The sequence below is a fragment of the Podarcis melisellensis genome (assembly GCF_964234715.1).
Source record: "Podarcis melisellensis genome assembly, chromosome: 5".
Taxonomy (NCBI): Eukaryota; Metazoa; Chordata; class Lepidosauria; order Squamata; family Lacertidae; genus Podarcis; species Podarcis melisellensis.
The window spans coordinates 38,716,028-38,722,308 of NC_138537.1; positions in this window are offsets into that span (position 1 = coordinate 38,716,028).

Below are 6,281 nucleotides of genomic sequence, written 5' to 3' on the forward strand. Positions count from 1 at the left end.
GAGTTCCCCAGTCAGTCAAGCAGCAGAAGAGGAGCTTGAGGTGAAGGCTGAGGTGAGGTAGGAGTTTAGGAGTGTGTTTCTGCTACCAGTGAAAGAGCCTATGATAACAGCTTTCTTTGATGGCATTGCCATGTGCAAGATAGTGCTGCATATGAAAAATTCACTAGCTATTGGTACCACAGACTCTTCCTTGCCAGCCTCAGAAGAGCAACGAGGCAGTCTAGGTCAAGGCAGTACAGTGGTACCTTGGGTTAAGTAATTAATTCGTTCTGGAGGTCCGTTCTTAACCTGAAACTGTTCTTAACCTGAAGCACCACTTTAGCTAATGGGGCCTCCTGCTGCTGCCACGCCGCCGGAGCACGGTTTCTGTTCTCATCCTGAAGCAAAGTTCTTAACCTGAGGTACTATTTCTGGGTTAGTGGAGTCTGTAACCTGAAGCATATGTAACCCGAGGTACCACTGTAGTAATGGTTAGGTGAGAGGGGTGAAATTCTGACACACATAAATCCAGATTTCCTGCCGGATGCAACAGCTTCACCCTACTCATGACTGAGGGCCAGTATTTTGCACTAGCCACACAGTTCCTCCAGAAGTCACAATATATAAAACCAGTGCTTACACCTCTAAAAGAATAATTGCAACTTATATTACAATACACAGCTAAAGCTTTTTAACAACACATCACTGTGAAAGATTTAGGCAGACAGCAGTGTGGTTTAAAATGATGCCGTTCTACAACAGCTCCAATAAGTCTGTACCGCAAGTTTCCTCAGGCGTTACTTTATTTGTTAATGCTATAATTTGTTTAATGACATATTTCTCCAAGTGGTGGGAACTTTTGCTATTGGCATTGAAGCTCCTAGATTCTCTCTGCACAAATACACAATATTTATGCAAGCTGTTGTGGTTTTTTTTAAAAGATAAGAGTTAAGCCAGTGCACTCTTCTTCCATTAATGGACTAGCCCACAGGGATCTTTCCAAAGAGTAAAAGGGCGGGGGAAGGGGGGAATCACATCAGCATGCTAGGGGAGAGGAAAGCCTTGACTTTTATTGCTGTCCACAGCAGTACTAAACCTCCAGAGGGAACCTAAGTATTACATTCATGATGGCACAGAGATGAGTTTATACTCTGAGTACAAGGGAGTACAGGAAAAGGCCGTTCAGGTTCTGTCAAAAAGAGTTTTTAATAAATTCCTTTTAGGCAGTGTTTATCCAACACTTTTATTTTCTCTCAACCCTGAAAGGAGTCTGGCAACTGCACAGTAGTGCTTGCAAAGGAGCAAGTGGAAACAGCAATTTAAATGACTCTCCTTTCTCTCATCTGCACACAGCAGGATTGTATTGCACATCTAACTCTGGCCGTATTGCAAGCTGCATGCTATTTTTGCTGGCCTTTAAAAGGAAGGTTAAAATCATGCCCGCACTGCAAAATATTTAATGACGAGAACATAAAATGAATTGCTTGTATTTTGACATCTTTGCCCCAGCTGTGACTGGCTCTTACTAATTATCTATTTTCCTCTATGAAATCTGTCCTTGAAAGCAACCGTCTTAGAATACCACATGCTTGGAAACGATGGGAAATTCTTTCTGTTCATGCTGTGATTTACGATTAGCTGGATCTGGCAAAAACCTGGGCTCACATATTGAATCCGTTAACACACATATGCCTTGTTCTAGCTGCTCCAAGGAAAGAATGTCCAGCATATTATCTGCACCACAGTCCAGAGACTGGTGGTAGATTACAAGCTCACTTTGAAACCAGCAATCTTCCTTAGCACTCTGGTTTTGAAGAATCTAGCTATACATTTAAAGCACGTTCAATGGACATTTAAAGCACACAACTTCCTCCAAAGAATAATGGGAAGTGCAGTTTCCCCCACAGATTTACAACCCCCAGCATCCATAATAAACTACAGTTCCCGTGATTCTCTGGGGGAAGTCATGTCCTATAAATGTATGTTGGATGTGCTTTCAATGAATGGGGTGGAGATGAGGCATATAATCACAGCTCAAGTACTATTGTCTTTTCAAGTACACAAGCCTATTCACGTTCCTTCCAGGAACAGGAAGCATCTATTCTCCTAACAGTTTAATCTTCATATATGCCTCTGTCACATGCTTGCTGTTTCCTTTAACAATACTTATTACCTATATGAGTGGTGTGGAATTAGGAGTATGAAAATGTTGATTCCAACCAATGAGTCTTCATTGTCTTATACTGTACTGGCATAAGATCACATTCTCTGTTGCCAAGTTTATCTTGGAAAAAGCAAATATATGCATTCACAGACACAAATGATGTGATTACTTCTACTACCTCAAAGAAGCATCTGCTTTAGTGCTTTTCACAAAAGTATGATTACTGAGGGAGAAAAAACCTCTCCCCAAAAAACCCTTTGTTATATCTAGTGCATAACTGCATTTATTTTGGATGCAATATTGAAGGCATTTTGAGTAAGCTAGGAAGATGTGATAGAAATGTAGAACTGTATAGCAATTCTGCAGTAATCCTTTAAAGTTACTACTTCTATTCATATTCATTGCAAATTTTAAAAAACTGAATAAGATGGCCAATATAACCCAACCTCTTGAAAGTGGAAAGAAGAAAAGAGAGAGAGATAAAATACTGAAAGTAAGCAACCAAATTTAGTAACAGGCTAGGGACCTGGTACACAATGTTGTGGAGCGGAATATTCCTGTTTCTAGGATGCTCCATTCCATTTCCCCTCCCACTCAGATTTTCTGCTCTCTCTGTCCCTCTCCCCCCAAACTCAGTCTGCATTCTATGGCCACAGGGTTATTTTGGGTTCCTCTCCCTAATTTTTCTTATCTTGTATGCCTGCAATCCTTAGGTTCCCATAAGATTGCTTTGTGTGTGTATGTTGATGTTTTAGCGATACTTGGAGAACTGAGATTGCAGATAGTATAAGAAAGAAGGGGGGGGGAAAGGTAAAGTATAGTAGAAGTTATCAAAGAAAAACAAAAATAAGATACAGGAGAGAAGTAAAGGGAAATGCAGCTGCATGGGTACTCGGATACCATGTGGAACTATTGCTCAAAAATATGAAGATGATCTTAAGAACATAAGATGAGCCTGATGGATCAGGCCAATGACGCATCAGGTCAAGCATCTTATTCTCACAGTGGCCAACCAGATGCCTGCGGGAAGCCTGCAACTGTGGTGTAAAGGTTAGAGTGTTGGACTATGACCTGGGAGACCAGGGTTCAAACCCCCACTCAGCCAGGAAGCTAACTAGGTGACCTCGGGCTAGTCACCATCTTTCAGCCTAATCTACCTCACAAGGTTGTTGCAGGATGAAACAGAGAGGAGAACCAAGTACACAACCTTGAGATTTTTGGAAGCAAAGGTGGTATATAAATGTAATCAACACAATAAGCACAAACATTCTGCCCACTTGTGGTTCTCAGCAAACAGTATTCACAGGCATATTGCTACTGGCAGAGGAGGCAGCACATAGCCATTGTGGCTAGTAACTGTGAATTGGCTTCTCCTCTATGAATTTGTCTAGTCCTTTTCTAAAGCCATCCAAGTTGGTGGCCATCACTGCCTCCTTTAATGCCATTGTATGTACAATTGGATTCAGTGATACTTGCTCCAGGTAGGCATGTATACTCCCAAGCTCAATCCAACCTCAGTTAATTCCTGAGAAAACATTCATAGAAGTGTGCTGCAAGAGTAATAGGCCAGCCTGTGATACCAAATCTATTAAGAATTTAAAAGTGGCCAAATAAACATTAAGACTCAAGGAAGGCAAGCCTGTCACATTATTAGACACAAACAAAACTGCATATGTGCAATTCAACCTACTTAAATTGATAGCTCTACCACACAGCTATGTGAAGAAACCACATTTAGGCAGCTCTGAGCCCTGTGGTCAAATATGCTGCCACCAATCAGGAGTGGGGAATCAGTGGCCCTCCAAATGTTGCTGGACCACAACTCCTATTATTCCTGATTCTTGATCACAGTGGCTTGGGCTGATAGGATTTGGGTTCCAACAACATCTGGAGCATGAGGCACAGGATCAGGCAATCTATCACACCAAAACACTGCTCTCTACAATGTACTACTAGGACCAAGACAACCAGCATTGCATAGTTGTCCTTTAAAATAATTGATAAGAAAGGGTAATAGATTCTACCCTGTTATTAGAAGAGTAACCAAAAGCCTTCTGGCATTTAATAAATTAGAGAGACAATCGACCTATGTTTCCCCCGCTCGAACCTCAGATCATTTATACAAAAGAAGAGGGTTTCATGTCACAAGCAGGATCCTTGTGGTTGGCTGTTGCTCACTGGCAAATAGAACTTAATGCCAATGATCTTACTGAACACTGAAAGACAATTGTGAACAACTTCTGTGCTCTCTCCATATGTCATATAAAAAGTTAATTGCACATTACTGTCAAAACTAACTCCTTTTTCTTCAGTCCTTTTTATCTCATCTGTATTATTTTTGAAGTGGTGCGATCAGAACAAAACACTAAGTACTGTATCCTTAATGTGGATTTATTTGCTGACCTAACACTGCATTTGCCCTTTTCATTGCTGCAACACCACCAAAGGCAAAAAACTCCCTTAAAGTGCTTCACACCTCTCCCCCCCCATTAAAGATACCATAGTCTTTCTGCTCCATTGTATTTTATTTTTAATGTTGATTTTAATTATTGCTTTATGTTGATTGTATTTTCAGTGGTGGCTGGTAACATTTTTACTTGTTAGTACTGCAACCTTGCCATTTTTATCGCAATAGCACTACCACAACACTTATGTAGGAAATTGGACCATTACACACATTCTTAATCCAAAAGTACAGTTATGGCAAAGAGGTCCCTCCAATGTGTCTCTAAACAGAAAAACTATGGGATTGAGCAGACTGCCAGAAAGGCAGCCCTGGCAGGAACGCTCTTTCTATGAGGCATGTCCAGAACAGCCATTGGACCGATTGGACAGAGTACAGGAGATTGACAAAAATGCCTCTGTAAGTTCAAGGAAGTAAAAATGTGGTGAGGACAGGAAAGAGTGCATGGCTTTGAGAATCTGAGAATCTGACTGTGTTGCAGTCAGAGGCACCAAACTGTAAAGAAGATTGCGGGGGTCAACATGAGTGACATTGCATGTGCGATGTCCCAAAGGTAAAGGGACCCCTGACCATTAGGTCCAGCCGTGGCCGACTCTGGGGTTGCGGCGCTCATCTCGCTTAATTGGCTGAGGGAGCCAGCATACAGCTTCCAGGTCATGTGGCCAGCATCACTAAGCAGCTTCTGGCGAACCAGAGCAGCACACGGAAATGCCGTCTTACCTTCCCGCCGGAGCGATACCTATTTATCTACTCACACTTTGACGTGCTTTCGAACTGCTAGGTTGGCAGGAGCAGAGACCGGGCAACGGGAGCTCACCCCGTCGCGGGGATTTGAACCACCGACCTTCTGATCGGCAAGCCCTAGGCTCTGTGGTTTAACCCACAGTGCCACCCACGTCCCTGCCCCAAAGGTATTTGGCTTCTAAAAATGTTTTGCCATTAGGAAAGCCAAAGAGAGGGGGCTCTGTGCCAAATGGCAATTGAGAGGAGCCCCCCCCCAACTCAGAATTAGTTAATAAGACAAAAGCAGAGTTCAAAGAAGAGTTTTAGGGTTGGCTGTGATGTGACCTAGAGGAAAAAAGGTGACAGGTGGTTCATGGTTAAAGGGAGCAAGCTGGAGAGAGGGTCAGAGAAGGATGTCTGATTTCCATTTGCATCCAAGGCTGCAGCTATGGGAGAAACAAGATCCACTTGGGATGTCAATGCTGAGAATCCCTCCATCATAGGCTCATGTTGTGTGTGTGTGTGTGTGTGTGTGTGTGAATAAACCATATACTGTATCATAAAGATACCAGAGTCTCTGCTTTGCCTCATTTTCCAAAAGAAAACACAAACCCTGGATAAAGCATCTGGAACCCCTGGAATCTTGCACCGCTGAGAGACGGGGTGGCATGCAACAGTAGAAGGGAGCTTTCTGAATGCCACTGCATGGCCTTTCGGACAAACTCCTGCTTTGCCTTCCTTTTATTCTGGAACGCACTGAGCCAAGGAGGGAGCAATTATCAACCCCACGCAAAAAGAAGCTTCATTCACACACGCTTATCAGCTTATGACATATTTATACGAAATCAGCTTGCTTCAAGCCACCCGCGTTTATTATTTAGTGTATGTCTTGCAAAGCCGACGGGGGAGCCCTGCTAGGAGCATTTGCACGTCTATAACAGATGTCCTGTA